This window comes from Palaemon carinicauda, unplaced genomic scaffold (assembly GCF_036898095.1).
Source record: "Palaemon carinicauda isolate YSFRI2023 unplaced genomic scaffold, ASM3689809v2 scaffold86, whole genome shotgun sequence".
NCBI lineage: Eukaryota > Metazoa > Arthropoda > Malacostraca > Decapoda > Palaemonidae > Palaemon > Palaemon carinicauda.
In genome coordinates, this window is record NW_027172160.1 from 300001 (window position 1) to 318045 (window position 18045).

The following is an 18045-nucleotide window of genomic DNA, read 5'->3' on the forward strand; positions in this document are numbered from 1 at the left end:
TAGATGTCACCAGGGTCCCATAGACACTGTACGTTGGTGTGGATAGTGACGAATGTTAGTGTGTTCATTTAGATTGTGTGAAGACGTACATTATGTACTGTACATACTTGTACTAATGTGGATAGCAGTTTCACACCTGTTATAGCTTTATTCGGAAAGGTGAGACACTTTGTTGTGTTGGCAGTTGGGCTGCCAACAAAATTCTCATATCTAGATTTCAGGTCGTGTTTGCAAACATGCGATGGTATAAGAGTTTGTATTATTACTCCCCGAGTAACTGCTTATCGTGCTTTAGTCTTTGATTACCGAAGGCTATTCAAATTAATTCAAGTTTTTGTGAGTTTAGATGAACAATTTAGTAAATATTTCCTTTTATTTTCAACCTTGATGTTTATGGAAGGTTTTGCAATATTTTGCAAGAATTATGCAGTTTCCATTGTGGTTGATCAATATTGATATTAGCTATTTCTTCCTTATGGAGCTTGATGGTCACGTTAATAGCAAGCACTTGTTTTTACAAAAGAAATGCCTTAAGGTTTTTAGATTCATTCAAATTTGTGCTTTTTTATTGTTTTGACCTTTTTTTTTCTTTAGTTTTGTATATTTGTGTATATAAATATAACTTTTTCATTTTAATTAATGAATATACAAACTTATTTGGAATTTTTAGGTTTTGCAAACCGATGTGTAGCCTACCGTTAAACAATGGTTCTGTATGGTAAGGGGCTACCAACTTTAATCTTGGATGGCAATTAAAAAAAGATTAACAGTATTGTTTAATTATTTTGGCTGTACAAGATACTTCAATGTCTCCTCTCTACTCTCTTTATACAGGAATGTGATTGCAGGAATGTGATGACTAGCTTTGCCTATACAGTACGTGTTGAGGTATGCTACGTCAACACCCAAATATTACAAGCGCAGAGAACTCCTCCCATACTGTATAACAACTGCCCTCTAAATGCCAGACCTAATGTGAGGGACCTCATACCTACAGAGATGGATGGGTGAAACTTCTATAAATAAGCTGTAGTTTGGTGAGCTGTAGAGGGATCCTTCCCCTCTACTTGTCAAGCAAGGCCCAGTGAATCTGAAACTTGGGCTTTAAGACGAAAAAAAAAGGGAAGCGAAGCTTAAGAGAACCGAGATGATAATGCTGAGGTGGGTTATGGGAATATCCCTGCTTGAAAGATTGGATGACTATGAAATGAGAAGAATGGCAGGTGTAGTAAAGATTACAAAGGTGATAAGTTTGTCATTCCTGAGATGGTGTGGGCACGTGTTGAGGATGGACGTTAAGGAGATAGTGAAGAGGGTTTGGGAGGAGCGTGTTATGGGGAGAAGTAAAGAGAGAGGCGCTTGGTAACCTATATTTGGTGAGGAAAGACTTGCTTCGAATACCTGCAGGGTTACCAATTCTCCTTTATCACTGTCACCCTTGTTAGGTTGGGTAGTGGTGTGGTTTAGAGAAGATTAGTGGTTCGTCTGTAACTGGCCTTCTCCTAATACTTATCTCTTAACTTCATCATTACCATACGATCCTCTGTATCATAAAAATATGATTTTGGTTTTAGAAGTATAGCAGAGTATTACCATTTTATGAAAATAACAGGTGCATCATCTCAATATTTTATATGAAATATCTGAAAACATTAATAGTTTTGTTTACAAGAACCATTTTCTATTTGGATGTTCCTCAACTAAAAAAACCTAAGTACTAACCAAACATACCTCGTCGCAGAACACAACATTAGGCCATTGTATTTGTTTTGCTTTCATTGAATAGAATAATTGTATCAGGTTGTACCAAAATTATTTCAGGAATCTATATGATATAATGAATATTCTAATACAGTTACATCATGTTCAATATGGATTCTCAATATGGGATTATCTATTTACATTTTTCTTTTCCAGATTCGATGCTCTGGCATGAAACCAGTATTCAAATTCCTTGCCACCACTGATGCTGTTAACTACTAGATATTTTCGGCTGGGGTCCTTCTTATAAGCAAATACTGGAGATTTAAAGGTTATGTATTGGGAATAAAATGTAATTGTAAGTATTTGTGATGCCTTAAAACTATTAATGACTTTGTTTTATTAGGTCCATAAACTGAAGATCTTGGTATTTAAAGGTAATATACAAATAACTAAATTTTAGATATTTCCGAGGCTTGAGTCTTAATACGTCTTATATATGTAATAGGCTTTACATGGTAATCTTGACATATCTATAGTTAATATCATTGTTATTTCCGTTTTACTTAGGATGTTGTAAGGCTGGTGAATATTGTACATAGTCAGTTGCTAGTAAGATTAGACTTGCTATAGTTACAGAATTTCATTATATAACAAATAGATGGATCTTATCCTAGACACAGTTCTTTTCCCCGAAGGCTATGATCCTATTTTGTAAGTGAGCAATCTACTCTTGTAAAGGTTGTTTTGTTATTATAATTGTAGGTGTAACTGCCGTCTGTAATTTTGCATTGTACATTTAGGCTGTTGCAGTATGCAACATTATCTGTGTTGTTTGTTCTTACGTATATACAACCCTTTTGTCCATTAAAATAAGGACAATGTGTTCATCGGAGTTCGAATGGTCTTTAAATTGGTTAAAGAAATGGTAATTGACAGGTGGTGTAAACCCTTGCCTCGGCAGTCGAAAGCTCTTCACTTTTATTTTCGGCTGCAAGTACGCACACAAGGCTGCGTCCTTACTTAACATTATCCTTCTTTTTCTTATAGGAAGTGAATGCTGGATGATTATAGATGGGAAACTAGTAATTTGTACTTGTCATAGAAAGGGTAAACATTTCAGCTGATTTTTAGATATACCTGCTGCAGATCTACAGTTTTTCTCATAGAGGGTATGATTTTCTGTAAGCTTTTTGGTATTCCTTCCAGTTTAATTTTTTTTTTTAACAACCTTTCCATAAGTCTGTATTTTTGTAAACATTTTAAGCGTTTTGATTCATGGATTTAGGTTTTGCCACCCAATTTTTTTCAGTTAAACAATTGCTCTTCATTACTGACCTCCCAACAGTTTTAGATTTTTCATTATTGTATTTTTAATAGCCTTCAGTTTATAGACAGGAATATAATGACTAACTTTGCCTATACAGTATATGCTGGGGTAGGCTTTCTCCACACCCAAATACTGCAAACGTAGTGATCCCAGTATTATAAAAGTACACAAACGTTCTTGGAATTTTTAGGTTTTGCAAACCAATGTGTACATGTGTACAGTTCTGTATGATAAGGGTGTGAAGTATGAATAAAGCTATTTCTTAACAGAATAGTTTGTTTTGGCTGTATAAGATAATTCAGTGTCTCGCCTATTTATACAGGAATTTGATGACTACCTTTGCCAATACAGTATGTGCTGAGGTAGGCTGTGTCTGCACCCAAATATTGCAAGCATAGACACCCCCCCCCCCCCCATACTGAATAACCACTACATTCTGCATCCCAGACCCAATGCAAGGGAGCTTGTAACTGCATACAGAGCTAAACGGGTGAAACTGATGTTTATAAGTTGTTGTTGGTGGGCTGCAGGGTAAATGTTTCCCTCCACATGTCAAGCAAGCCCCAGTTGCCAAGATTGGGTTAGGTTAAGCTTAGGTTGGTTCAAGTTTTTGTATTTTGCTTTGGTGGTTTTCTGCCAAGTTCTTCCAAATCAAGTTTAAAATTTTCTGTTAATTCTCTAAATCAGGTGTACCTTCATTAGGTAAGGAAGGACATGCTTCGAATATGTATTGGTTTATCCTTTGTTTTTTTGTATTTTTTTTTTCTTTTTTATTGTCACTGTTAGTCAGTTTGAATTTAATGTTGGTGTGGTCAAGGATGGTCTATATCTAGGTTAGTTTAGACGATATTGTGCTTGTCTGTAACAGGACACCCTCTTTTTCTTATTACCTCCCTCTCCTTCCATACCATGAAATCCCTGGACATCATAAAAATCTGTTTTGGGTTCGTTTTTGGTTATAGAAATATAGAAAGAGTATTTTTTTTTAATGAAAATTATAGGTACATTATCTCTAAATGCTATATGGAATGATGCTATATGGGATATCATAAAACCTTAATAGTTTTGTTTCCAAGAACAATTATCTAACTGGATGTTTCTCAATAAAAAGAATAATGAATGCTGACCTAACATAACCTAGATATAGAACGTAACATTAGGACATGGTGTTAGTTTTGCTTTCATTGCCTAGAATAATTATACCAGGTTTTACCAAAATCACTTCTGAAATCTATATATGATTTTATATTACAGATGCAAAATGCTCATTATGGATTTTCAATATAGGAGCAACATAAGGATGAATTTTGGCATCACTGACTGTTCCTATCCTAACCCTAGACTATCATAAGAAGGGTGCAAGAGGAAACCTTGGATGACCATCAACCCCCAGCCCCCTAGGTTAAAGTCTTGGGGCAAAATCTCCATGGGTAAAGATTATAATGCTACGTCCAGGTAAGGTATAAGTTAGATTAGAATATATGGTTAGAGGCAAATCTCCCAGTTCAGATTAGGATACTTTGTCTTAGCTCCTGAAGAAGAGGCTGCTACTCTCAATCAATGCTGATTCTTGATACTGCTGCTACAGTCTCGGCTTTGTCCTTCTCCATCCCTTTTCTACGTGAAGCATCTGATGGTATGATAGACTTTTGTGTCCCGTGAGGGCTTTGCGGTGCTATCTGAAGAAGTCCTGATGCCTCGGACGGGTGACAGCGACTCTTAACTTGGCACTGGTAGGACCAAGAAAGAGGTTACAAGGTGCACATCCATTTCTTCTGTGTTAGGTGATCCGGGAAGCATACTTCTCGACTGCTGAGAGGGTTACCAGGTAAGACTGCAGACCGTGAATTTGAGGCTATAGGTCTTGCTTTAAAGAGGAATCGTGCAGGTGGCCGGATGTTGAAGACTTGGGCGTGTAAACACCAGAACACCTTCACGACTTTAAGTCTATGGGAGTATGCCCACAAATCTTGAAAACTTTGTGCTTGGTCTTTTGGTAGCTGTTCAAATAGTTATGCATCAAGCCCAGCTCCCATGAGGGACAGCATGTATGCTGTCCATGGTAATGTGTAAGTGTAAGTCTGGAGTGGAGGTTGAATAACTGGCTCTTCTGCTTCATACTTTCTGCACTGCTTATATGAACAAAGTAGTTGAAGCATTACTCTTATCTTCCTCAATGCTAGTAAGCTACACTTCAGAGTTCCTTTCTCCAGTGAGGATGGGCGAGTTACTTCACAAGATTCTAAAAGGGTGAGAGAAAGGTAATTATAGACAGACTTGTCTATCATTATATGCCACATTTATTATTTTACAGCGCTGTCCTCTTCAGGGGAGAGAATTCCTCCTTAGTCCACTTCAATGGGATCAATTGCCTGTTTTTATATGATAATGATAAAAGTGTAAATGTTGCTGCCTTTGTATATTCTAGTGTTAATTTCTGTGATGATAGATATGGTCAAAATGGCAGACCTTCTGGGTCTAACGGTATTTGTTCTTAAAGTTTTTTCTTATTTTCTTTGACATAAAAGGTTTTTTTTCCTATCATATATTGTGGCTCATTACAGGTAATTCACCTTATGGACATGAGGAATCTTTTCCATTATATATTATGTTCATTGCAGGTGATTTACCTTAAGGCTTATCCAAGGCTGTCTGTACTTGTGTTGTGATCTGCAAAGGGTCCTTTTATGGTTACAATTTTCACCGTTGTGACTCAATGTGAACTCCCACTTTAGATATACACAATTGAATCTATTTAGATTATGATTATTTAATATAGTCAACATCTTTTAGGTAAAGAGGTTTTTTTTTTTTTCTATCAGGATGAGTATGAAATATTTTAGGTTTGAATATCAGTTTAGAAATTTTTCCCTTTTTCAGATCTGTACGAGAAAGATAAGGTGATTTTCATGGAAAATATAATAACTATAGTATAATTCCAAGTCAAGGTGCTTTGGTTTTTAAGCTACGTAGTCTTATCTACTGGTCGTCAACAACAACAACGACAATAAATCACGGTTTAAGATTGAGATATAGTCTACATCTACAGCCTATCAGGTGATAATTAATTTAATATAAATATCAGTTTCGCTTAACAAGATTCTTTCTCAATTTTTTTTTACCAAGTGACAGAAGAGGTTGGGCTGTAAAATGGAAGAAGTAATCTTGATCATTTATTTAGATTTGGTTAACAATGGTTGAAGGAGTTAGTATATTATAAATTGCAGGTAAAGTTAACTTTTAAAATTTTCAATTATATATTTAGCCATTTCCCATTATTAACATAAATAATTTTTGGTATTTTTAGTTAGAATTGATTTAAGGTTTTGATAAAAAAAATGATTAAAGTTCCATAATCCAAAATATCTTGGGTGTATTGTGTATAATTTTTTAAAGCATCTATGCATAACATTCTAAAATGCCTTTAAAAAAGAATCCTTTCACATTGTAGGGGATTATTATCCTGACATACTTTTAGCCAGGTGATGAAGGTAGCATTGCCCATTTATAAGTAACAAATTGAAAATAGTTTACCTTCCTTTTATAGAAATTGTCTTTGAAATAAGATTATGTGAAACAATCTATGGGTATCAAACTTTTGTAACAACATATCTTTGGTTATGAAGGCTACTTCCCTCAAGACTCTTCATGTTTTAGAAATTTAGACTATTGAACACTGCAATTTGTTTTTATGGTATAAATTTTCGTATGCTGGCATTGGACTTTTTATTATAGGAACATGTAAATCATACTAAACTGGTTTATTTATGCATTATTTATCTTTAATTTTTTTTTCAAAATCTCAAATACAAATACGTAAATAAGTGACATGTAATAAAAAAGTAAATGTATCCATAAATTCATATAAAATTGTACACCAGACCATAAAGAAACTAATGATTAGTAGTTCTTTCCACAGGTGAATTTTTCTCAAGCACATAAATGATCATCAATACAAGCTGTTCTGCATGCAGGGACCATCAATATCACAGAACTGACATCATATCACTGACAGCAGGCTACTTGGTATGAGGAGGTGAAAATCATACTACAGCATCAGTAGGTACTAGATTGAAGGGTTCAGTCTGCAAGGAGACCATCCATCCATCCATATACCAAAGGCACTAACCCCCAATTTTGGGGGGTAGCCGACATCAACAAAGAAACATAACAAAAAGGGGACTACTCTCTACGTTCCTCCAGCTTAACCAGGGACTCAGCCGAGTTCAGCTGGTACTGCTAGGGTGCCACAGCCCAACCTCCCACATTATCCACCACAGATGAAGCTTCATAATGCTGAATCCCCTGCTGCTGCTACCTCCGCGGTCAAAGACACACTTCGGATAAATAGGAGAGAACACGTCGTACAAGGGCAGCAGTAGATGGATGTATGGGTTCAATTTATATGCTGGTGATGAAAGTCTTAGAATCTAAACTACTGTCTTTTCCATATAGTATCACTCGAGTACACAACTAATATTGCTGTAAGAAGTGGAAAAGAAGCATTCAAAGGTATTGTTAAAAGATGTTCCTTCTTCCAGATGCTGCTACCTTGAGCTCTCTTGCTCAACTATATTTTGCGGCTACTTAAGTTCTTGAAAAAGCATCTTGCTTTCAAGCTCTTGCCTTCAAGCGATGCTGCTACATTCAAACAATATTGCTGCTACTTTCAAATGATGCTGCTGCTGTTATTTGATTCGGCTACTTTTCAAGCAATGCTATTAGCAACTACTTTCAAGCAATGCTGCTGATACTTGGTGCTGCTAGTTGATTCGGCTACTTTCAAGCAATGCTGCTGCTACTTGATGGTGCTACTTTCAAGCGATGCTGTTACTGCTACTTGATGCTGCTATTTCCAAGCGATGCTGTTGCTATTTGATGTTGCCACTTTCAAGCAATGCTGTTGCTACTTGAGTGATGCTGCTACTTGCTGGTGCTACTTTTGAATAATACTGCTGCTACTTGATGGTACTACTTTTGAGCGATGCTGCTGCTACTTGATGGTGCTACTTTTGAGTGATGCTGCTGCTACTTGATGGTGCTACTTTTGAGTGATGCTGCTGCTACTTGATGGTGCTACTTTCGAGCGATGCTGCTACTTTAGAGCAATGCTGCTGCTATTCTCAAGCGATGGTGCTGCTCCTTTATGCTACTTTCAAGCAATCCTGCTACTAGATGCATCTATTTGATGGTGCTATTTTCAAGCGATGCTGCTACTACATGCTGCTGCTACTTAATGCTGCTATTTTCAAGTTATGCTGCTGTTACTTGATGGTGTATTTTCAGGCGATGCTGTTACTGCTATTGATGCTGCTACTTTGTTACCTTCAAGTGATATTGCTGCTACTTTATGCTACAAGTGATGCTCCTACTCCATGTTGGTATTCTCAAGCGATGCTGCGGCTACTTTTTGCTGCTTTCAAACGATGCTGCTACTGCTACATTATACTACTGCTACTTGATGGTGCTACTATCAAGCAATGCTACTACTGCTACTTGATGGTGCTACTTTCAAGTGATGCTGCTGCTATTTTTAAGTGATGCTGCTGCTACTTGATGGTGCTACTTTCGAGCAATGCTGCTGCTACTTGATGGTGCTACTCTTGAGCGATGCTGCTGCTACTTGATGTGCTACTTTCGAGCGATGCTAGTGCTAATTTCGAGAGATGCTGCTGCTACTTTCGAGCGATGCTGCTGCTACTTGATGGTGTTACTTTTGAGCGATGCTGCTGCTACTTTTGAGCGATGCTGCTGCTACTTGATGGTGCTACTTTCGAGCGATGCAGTTGCTATTTGATGGCGCTACTTTCGAGCGATACTGCTGCTACTTGATGGTTCTACTTTCGAGCGATGCTGCTGCTACTTTCGAGCGATGCTGCTGCTACTTGATGGTGTTACTTTTGAGCGATGCTGCTGCTACTTTTGAGCGATGCTGCTGCTACTTGATGGTGCTACTTTCGAGCGATGCAGTTGCTATTTGATGGCGCTACTTTCGAGCGATGCTGCTGCTACTTGATGGTTCTACTTTCGAGCGATGCTGGTGCTACTTTTGAGCGATGCTGCTGCTACTTGATGGTGCTACTTTTGAGCGATGCTGCTGCTACTTAATGGTGCTACTTTCAAGTGATACTGCTGCTACTTAATGCCGCTATACTAAAGTGATGCTGCTGCTACTTGATGGTGCTAATTTCAAGCGATGTCGCTGCTACTTGATGGTGCTACTTTCGAGCAATGCTGCTACTTAAAAGCGATGCTGCTGCTATTTGATGGTGCTACTTTCAAACCACTGCTGCTGCTACTTGATGGTGCTACTTTTGAGCGATGCTGGTGCTACTTTCGAGCGAGGCTGCTGCTACTTGGTGGTGCTACTTTTGAGCGATGCTGCTGCTACATGCTGCTGCTACTTAATGCCGCTATTTTCAAGTAATGCTGCTGTTACTTGATGGTGCTACTTTCAGGCGATGCTGTTACTGCTATTGATGCTGCTACTTTGTTACCTACAAGCGATGTTGCTGCTACTTTATGCTACATTCAAGTGATGCTGCTACTCCATGTTGGTATTCTCAAGCGATGTTGCGGCTACTTTTTGCTGCTTTCAAGCGATGCTGCTACTGCTACATTATGCTGCTGCTACTTCATGCTATTTTCAAGCGATGCTGCTGCTAATTGATAGTGCTTCTTTCAAGCAATGCTGCTACTGCTTCTCGAAGCTGCTATTTTCAAACAATGCTGCTGCTACTTTCAAGCGATGCTGCTGCTACTAGATGGTGCTACTTTTGAGTGATGCTGCTGCTACTTGATGGTGCTACTTTCAACCGATGCTGCTGCTACTTGATGGTGCTAGTTTCGAGCGATGCTGGTGCCACTTGATGGTGCTAGTTCCGAGCGATGCTGGTGCCACTTGATGGTGCTAGTTCCGAGCGATGCTGGTGCCACTTGATGGTGCTACTTCCGAGCGATGCTGGTGCCACTTGATGGTGCTACTTCCGAGCGATGCTGGTGCCACTTGATGGTGCTACTTCCGAGCGATGCTGGTGCCACTTGATGGTGCTACTTCCGAGCGATGCTGGTGCCACTTGATGGTGCTACTTCCGAGCGATGCTGGTGCTACTTGATGGTGCTACTTTCAAGCAATGCTCTGCTACTTTATGGTGCTAGTTTCGAGCGATGATGGTGCTAGTTTCGAGCGATGCCGCTGCTACTTGATGGTGCTACTTTCGAGCGATGCCGCTGCTACTTGACTTACTTTTGAGCGATGCCGCTGCTACTTGACGGTGCTACTTTTGAGCGATGCCGCTGCTACTTGACGGTGCTACTTCCGAGCGATGCCGCTGCTACTTGACGGTGCTACTACCGAGCGATGCCGCTGCTACTTGACGGTGCTACTTCCGAGCAATGCTGCTGCTACTTGATGGTGCTAGTTTCGAGCGATGCTGGTGCTACTTGATGGTGCTACTTTCGAGCGATGCTGGTGCTACTTTCGAGCAATTCAGCTGCTACTTGATGGTGCTACTTTCGAGCGATGCTGCTGCTACTTGTTTCTGCTACTTTCGAGCGATGCTGGTGCTACTTGATGGTGCTAGTTTCGAGCGATGCTGGTGCTACTTGATGGTGCTAGTTTCGAGCAATGCTGCTGCTACTTGATGGTGCTAGTTTCGAGCGATGCTGCTGCTACTTGATGGTGCTAGTTTTGAGCGATGCTGCTGCTACTTGATGGTGCTAGTTTCGAGCGATGCTGCTGCTACTTGATGGTGCTACTTTCGAGCAATTCAGCTGCTACTTGATGGTGCTAATTTTGAGCGATGCTGCTGCTACTTGATGGTGCTAATTTTGAGCGATGCTGCTGCTACTTGATGGTGCTACTTTACAGCGATGCTGCTGCTACTTGATGGTGCTACTTTCAAGCGATGCTGCTGCTACTTGATGGTGCTAATTTCGAGCGATGCTGCTGCTACTTGATGGTGCTACTTTTGAGCGATGCTGCTGGTACTTGATGGTGTAACTTTCGAGCAATGCTGGTGCTACTGGTGCTACTTGCGATCGATGCTGGTGTTACTTTTGAGAGATGCAGCTGCTACTTGATGGTGCTACTTGCATGCAATGCTGCTGCTACTTAATGGTGCTTCTTTTGAGCGATGCTGCTGCTACTTGATGGTGCTACTTTTGAGCGATGCTGCTGCTACTTGATGGTGCTACTTTCAAGCGATGCTCCTACTTTCGAGCGATGCTGCTACTTTCGAGCGATGCTGCTGCTACTTTATTGTGCTACTTTCGAGCTTTGCTGGTACTATTTTCGAGCTTTGCTGCTACTTTCGAGCAATGCAGGTGCTACTTTCGAGCGATGCTGCTGCTACTTGATAGTGCTACTTTCGAGCGATGCTGCTGCTACTTGATCGTGCTACTTTCGTGCGATACTGCTACTTTCGAGCGATACTGCTACTTTCGAGCGATGTTAATGCTACTTGATGGTGCTACTTTAGAGAGATGCTGGTGCTACTTTCGAGCGAGGCACTTTCGAGCAATGCTGCTGCTACTTGATGGTGCTTCTTTCGAGCAATGCTGCTGCTACTTGATGGTGCTACTTTCGAGCAATGCTGCTGCTATTTGATGGTGCTACTTTCGAGTAATGCTGCTGCTACTTGATGGTGCTACTTTTGAGCGATGTTGCTGCTACTTGATGGTGATACTCTTGAGCGATGCTGCTGCTACTTGATGTGCTACTTTCGAGCGATGCTGCTGCTACTTGATGTGCTACTTTCGAGCGATGCTAGTGCTAATTTCGAGATGCTGCTGCTACTTTCGAGCGATGCTGCTTCTACTTGATGATGTTACTTTTGAGCGATGCTGCTGCTACTTTATGGTGCTACTTTCGAGCGATGCAGTTGCTATTTGATGGCGCTACTTTCGAGCGATGCTGCTGCTACTTGATGGTTCTACTTTCGAGCGATGCTACTTTCGAGCGATGCTAGTGCTAATTTCGAGAGATGCTGCTGCTACTTTCGAGCGATGCTGCTGCTACTTGATGGTGTTACTTTTGAGCAATGCTGCTGCTACTTTTGAGCGATGCTGCTGCTACCTGATGGTGCTACTTTCGAGCGATGCAGTTGCTATTTGATGGCGCTACTTTCGAGCGATGCTGCTGCTACTTGATGGTTCTACTTTCGAGCGATGCTGGTGCTACTTTTGAGCGATGCTGCTGCTATTTGATGGTGCTACTTTTGAGCGATGCTGCTGCTACTTAATGGTGCTACTTTCAAGTGATGCTGCTGCTATTTGATGGTGCTACTTTCAAACCACTGCTGCTGCTACTTGATGGTGCTACTTTTGAGCGATGCTGGTGCTACTTTCGAGCGAGGCTGCTGCTACTTGGTGGTGCTACTTTTGAGCGATGCTGCTGCTACATGCTGCTGCTACTTAATGCCGCTATTTTCAAGTAATGCTGCTGTTACTTGAAGGTGCTACTTTCAGGCGATGCTGTTACTGCTATTGATGCTGCTACTTTGTTACCTAAAAGCGATGTTGCTGCTACTTTGCTACATTCAAGTGATGCTGCTACTCCATGTTGGTATTCTCAAGCGATGCTGCGGTTACTTTTTGCTGCTTTCAAGCGATGCTGCTACTGCTACATTATGCTGCTGCTACTTTATGCTATTTTCAAGCGATGCTGCTGCTAATTGATAGTGCTTCTTTCAAGCAATGCTGCTACTGCTTCTCGAAGCTGCTATTTTCAAACAATGCTGCTGCTACTAGATGGTGCTACTTTTGAGTGATGCTGCTGCTACTTGATGGTGTTACTTTCAACCGATGCTGCTGCTACTTGATGGTGCTAGTTTCGAGCGATGCTGGTGCCACTTGATGGTGCTACTTCCGAGCGATGCTGGTGCCAATTGATGGTGCTACTTCCGAGCGATGCTGGTGCCACTTGATGGTGCTACTTCCGAGCGTTGCTGGTGCCACTTGATGGTGCTACTTCCGAGCGATGCTGGTGCCACTTGATGGTGCTACTTCCGAGCGATGCTGGTGCCACTTGATGGTGCTACTTCCGAGCGATGCTGGTGCCACTTGATGGTGCTACTTCCGAGCGATGCTGGTGCCACTTGATGGTGCTACTTCCGAGCGATGCTGGTGCCACTTGATGGTGCTAGTTTCGAGCGATGCTGGTGCTAGTTTCGAGCGATGCTGGTGCTACTTTCAAGCAATGCTCTGCTACTTTATGGTGCTAGTTTCGAGCGATGATGGTGCTAGTTTCGAGCGATGCCGCTGCTACTTGACGGTGCTACTTTTGAGCGATGCCGCTGCTACTTGACGGTGCTACTTCCGAGCGATGCCGCTGCTACTTGACGGTGCTACTTCCGAGCGATGCCGCTGCTACTTGACGGTGCTACTTCAGAGCGATGCTGCTGCTACTTAATGGTGCTACTTTCGAGCGATGCCGCTGCTACTTGACGGTGCTACTTCCGAGCGATGCTGCTGCTACTTGACGGTGCTACTTCCGAGCGATGCTGGTGCTACTTGACGGTGCTAGTTTCGAGCGATGCTGGTGCTACTTGATGATGCTACTTTCGAGCGATGCTGGTGCTACTTTCGAGCAATTCAGCTGCTACTTGACTGTGTTACTTTTGAGCAATGCCGCTGCTACTTGACGGTGCTACTTTTGAGCGATGCCACTGCTACTTGACGGTGCTACATTTGAGCGATGCCGCTGCTACTTGACGGTGCTACTTCCGAGCGATGCCGCTGCTACTTGACGGTGCTACTACCGAGCGATGCCGCTGCTACTTGACGGTGCTACTTCCGAGCAATGCTGCTGCTACTTGATGGTGCTAGTTTCGAGCGATGCTGGTGCTACTTGATGGTGCTACTTTCGAGCGATGCTGGTGCTACTTTCGAGCAATTCAGCTGCTACTTGATGGTGCTACTTTCGAGCGATGCTGCTGCTACTTGTTTCTGCTACTTTCGAGCGATGCTGGTGCTACTTGATGGTGCTAGTTTCGAGCGATGCTGGTGCTACTTGATGGTGCTAGTTTCGAGCAATGCTGCTGCTACTTGATGGTGCTAGTTTCGAGCGATGCTGCTGCTACTTGATGGCGCTAGTTTCGAGCGATGCTGCTGCTACTTGATGGTGCTAGTTTCGAGCGATGCTGCTGCTACTTGATGGTGCTAGTTTCGAGCGATGCTGCTGCTACTTGATGGTGCTACTTTCGAGCGATGCTGCTGCTACTTGATGGTGCTACTTTCGAGCAATTCAGCTGCTACTTGATGGTGCTAATTTTGAGCGATGCTGCTGCTACTTGATGGTGCTAATTTTGAGCGATGCTGCTGCTACTTGATGGTGCTAATTTTGAGCGATGCTGCTGCTACTTGATGGTGCTACTTTACAGCGATGCTGCTGCTACTTGATGGTGCTACTTTCAAGCGATGCTGCTGCTACTTGATGGTGCTAATTTCGAGCGATGCTGCTGCTACTTGATGGTGCTACTTTTGAGCGATGCTGCTGGTACTTGATGGTGCAACTTTCGAGCAATGCTGGTGCTACTGGTGCTACTTGCGATCAATGCTGGTGCTACTTTTGAGCGATGCAGCTGCTACTTGATGGTGCTACTTGCGTGCAATGCTGCTGCTACTTAATGGTGCTTCTTTTGAGCGATGCTGCTGCTACTTGATGGTGCTACTTTTGAGCGATGCTGCTGCTACTTGATGGTGCTACTTTCAAGCGATGCTGCTACTTTCGAGCGATGCTGCTGCTACTTGATTGTGCTACTTTCGAGCTTTGCTGGTACTACTTTCGAGCTTTGCTGCTACTTTCGAGCAATGCAGGTGCTACTTTCGAGCGATGCTGCTGCTACTTGATAGTGCTACTTTCGAGCGATGCTGCTGCTACTTGATGGTGCTACTTTAGAGAGATGCTGGTGCTACTTTCGAGCAATGCAGCTGCTACTTGATGGTGCTACTTTCGAGCAATGCTGCTGCTACTTGATGGTGCTACTTTCGAGCAATGCTGCTGCTACTTGATGGTGCTACTTTCGAGCAATGCTGCTGCTACTTGATGGTGCTACTTTTGAGCGATGTTGCTGCTACTTGATGGTGCTACTCTTGAGCGATGCTGCTGCTACTTGATGTGCTACTTTCGAGCGATGCTGCTGCTACTTGATGTGCTACTTTCGAGCGATGCTAGTGCTAATTTCGAGAGATGCTGCTGCTACTTTCGAGCGATGCTGCTGCTACTTGATGGTGTTACTTTTGAGCGATGCTGCTGCTACTTTATGGTGTTACTTTCGAGCGATGCAGTTGCTATTTGATGGCGCTACTTTCGAGCGATGCTGCTGCTACTTGATGGTTCTACTTTCGAGCGATGCTACTTTCGAGCGATGCTAGTGCTAATTTCGAGAGATGCTGCTGCTGCTACTTGATGGTGTTACTTTTGAGCAATGCTGCTGCTACTTTTGAGCGATGCTGCTGCTACCTGATGGTGCTACTTTCGAGCGATGCAGTTGCTATTTGATGGCGCTACTTTCGAGCGATGCTGCTGCTACTTGATGGTTCTACTTTCGAGCGATGCTGGTGCTACTTTTGAGCGATGCTGCTGCTACTTGATGGTGCTACTTTTGAGCGATGCTGCTGCTACTTAATGGTGCTACTTTCAAGTGATGCTGCTGCTATTTGATGGTGCTACTTTCAAACCACTGCTGCTGCTACTTGATGGTGCTACTTTTGAGCGATGCTGGTGCTACTTTCGAGCGAGGCTGCTGCTACTTGGTGGTGCTACTTTTGAGCGATGCTGCTGCTACATGCTGCTGCTACTTAATGCCGCTATTTTCAAGTAATGCTGCTGTTACTTGAAGGTGCTACTTTCAGGCGATGCTGTTACTGCTATTGATGCTGCTACTTTGTTACCTAAAAGCGATGTTGCTGCTACTTTGCTACATTCAAGTGATGCTGCTACTCCATGTTGGTATTCTCAAGCGATGCTGCGGTTACTTTTTGCTGCTTTCAAGCGATGCTGCTACTGCTACATTATGCTGCTGCTACTTTATGCTATTTTCAAGCGATGCTGCTGCTAATTGATAGTGCTTCTTTCAAGCAATGCTGCTACTGCTTCTCGAAGCTGCTATTTTCAAACAATGTTGCTGCTACTTTCAAGCGATGCTGCTGCTACTAGATGGTGCTACTTTTGAGTGATGCTGCTGCTACTTGATGGTGTTACTTTCAACCGATGCTGCTGCTACTTGATGGTGCTAGTTTCGAGCGATGCTGGTGCCACTTGATGGTGCTAGTTTCGAGCGATGCTGGTGCCACTTGATGGTGCTACTTCCGAGCGATGCTGGTGCCACTTGATGGTGCTACTTCCGAACGATGCTGGTGCCACTTGATGGTGCTACTTCCGAGCGATGCTGGTGCCACTTGATGGTGCTACTTCCGAGCGATGCTGGTGCCACTTGATGGTGCTACTTCCGAGCGATGCTGGTGCCACTTGATGGTGCTACTTCCGAGCGATGCTGGTGCCACTTGATGGTGCTAGTTTCGAGCGATGCTGGTGCTAGTTTCGAGCGATGCTGGTGCTACTTTATGGTGCTACTTTCAAGCAATGCTCTGCTACTTTATGGTGCTAGTTTCGAGCGATGATGGTGCTAGTTTCGAGCGATGCCGCTGCTACTTGATGGTGCTACTTTCGAGCGATGCCGCTGCTACTTGACTGTGTTACTTTTGAGCAATGCCGCTGCTACTTGACTGTGCTACTTCCGAGCAATGCCACTGCTACTTGACGGTGCTACTTTTGAGCGATGCCGCTGCTACTTGACGGTGCTACTTCCGAGCGATGCCGCTGCTACTTGACGGTGCTACTTCCGAGCGATGCCGCTGCTACTTGACGGTGCTACTTCAGAGTGATGCTGCTGCTACTTGATGGTGCTACTTTTGAGCGATGCCGCTGCTACTTGATGGTGCTACTTTTGAGCGATGCCGCTGCTACTTGACGGTGCTACTTCCGAGCGATGCTGCTGCTACTTGACGGTGCTACTTCCGGGCGATGCTGCTGCTACTTGACGGTGCTAGTTTCGAGCGATGCTGGTGCTACTTGATGGTGCTACTTTCGAGCGATGCTGGTGCTACTTTCGAGCAATTCAGCTGCTACTTGATGGTGCTAGTTTCGAGCGATGCTGCTGCTACTTGATGGTGCTAGTTTCGAGCGATGCTGGTGCTACTTGATGGTGCTAGTTTTGAGCAATGCTGCTGCTACTTTATGGTGCTAGTTTCGAGCGATGCTGCTGCTACTTGATGGTGCTAGTTTTGAGCAATGATGGTGCTAGTTTTGAGCAATGCTGCTGCTACTTGATGGTGCTAGTTTCGAGCGATGCTGCTGCTACTTGATGGTGCTAGTTTCGAGCAATGCTGCTGCTACTTGATGGTGCTAGTTTCGAGCGATGCTGCTGCTACTTGATGGTGCTACTTTCGAGCAATTCAGCTGCTACTTGATGGTACTACTTTTGAGCGATGCTGCTGCTACTTGATGGTGCTAATTTTGAGCGATGCTGCTGCTACTTGATGGTGCTACTTTACAGCGATGCTGCTGCTACTTGATGGTGCTAATTTCGAGCGATGCTGCTGCTACTTGATGGTGCTACTTTTGAGTGATGCTGCTGGTACTTGATGGTGCAACTTTCGAGCAATGCTGGTGCTACTGGTGCTACTTGCGATCGATGCTGGTGCTACTTTTGAGCGATGCAGCCGCTACTTGATGGTGCTACTTGCGTGCAATGCTGCTGCTACTTGACGGTGCTACTTCCGAGCGATGCTGCTGCTACTTGACTGTGCTACTTCCGAGCGATGCTGCTGCTACTTGACGGTGCTAGTTTCGAGCGATGCTGGTGCTACTTGATGGTGCTACTTTCGAGCGATGCTGGTGCTACTTTCGAGCAATTCAGCTGCTACTTGATGGTGCTACTTTCGAGCGATGCTGCTGCTACTTGATGGTGCTACTTTCAAGCGATGCTGCTACTTTCGATCGATGCTGCTGC

At 43.3% G+C, this 18045-nt stretch overlaps 1 long non-coding RNA gene across 4 annotated transcripts in view; it reads left to right on the forward strand.

Annotated features, from left to right (window-relative positions):
* Positions 1–7794, forward strand: part of LOC137637572 (uncharacterized) — a 24162-nt gene extending 16368 nt beyond the window's left edge. The window contains exons 2-7 of one of the 4 annotated variants that reach the window (XR_011043713.1): positions 1–159; positions 835–1161; positions 1918–2059; positions 4286–4486; positions 5912–6088; positions 6951–7794. The exon at positions 1–159 is cut by the window's left edge and continues 8 nt beyond it. This is a non-coding gene — a long non-coding RNA (uncharacterized lncRNA). The remainder of the gene's footprint in view (positions 160–834; positions 1162–1917; positions 2060–4285; positions 4487–5911; positions 6089–6950) is intronic. The other 3 variants (XR_011043714.1, XR_011043715.1, XR_011043716.1) reach the window with 3 other exon arrangements.
* Positions 7795–18045: the final 10251 nt, after the last annotated feature.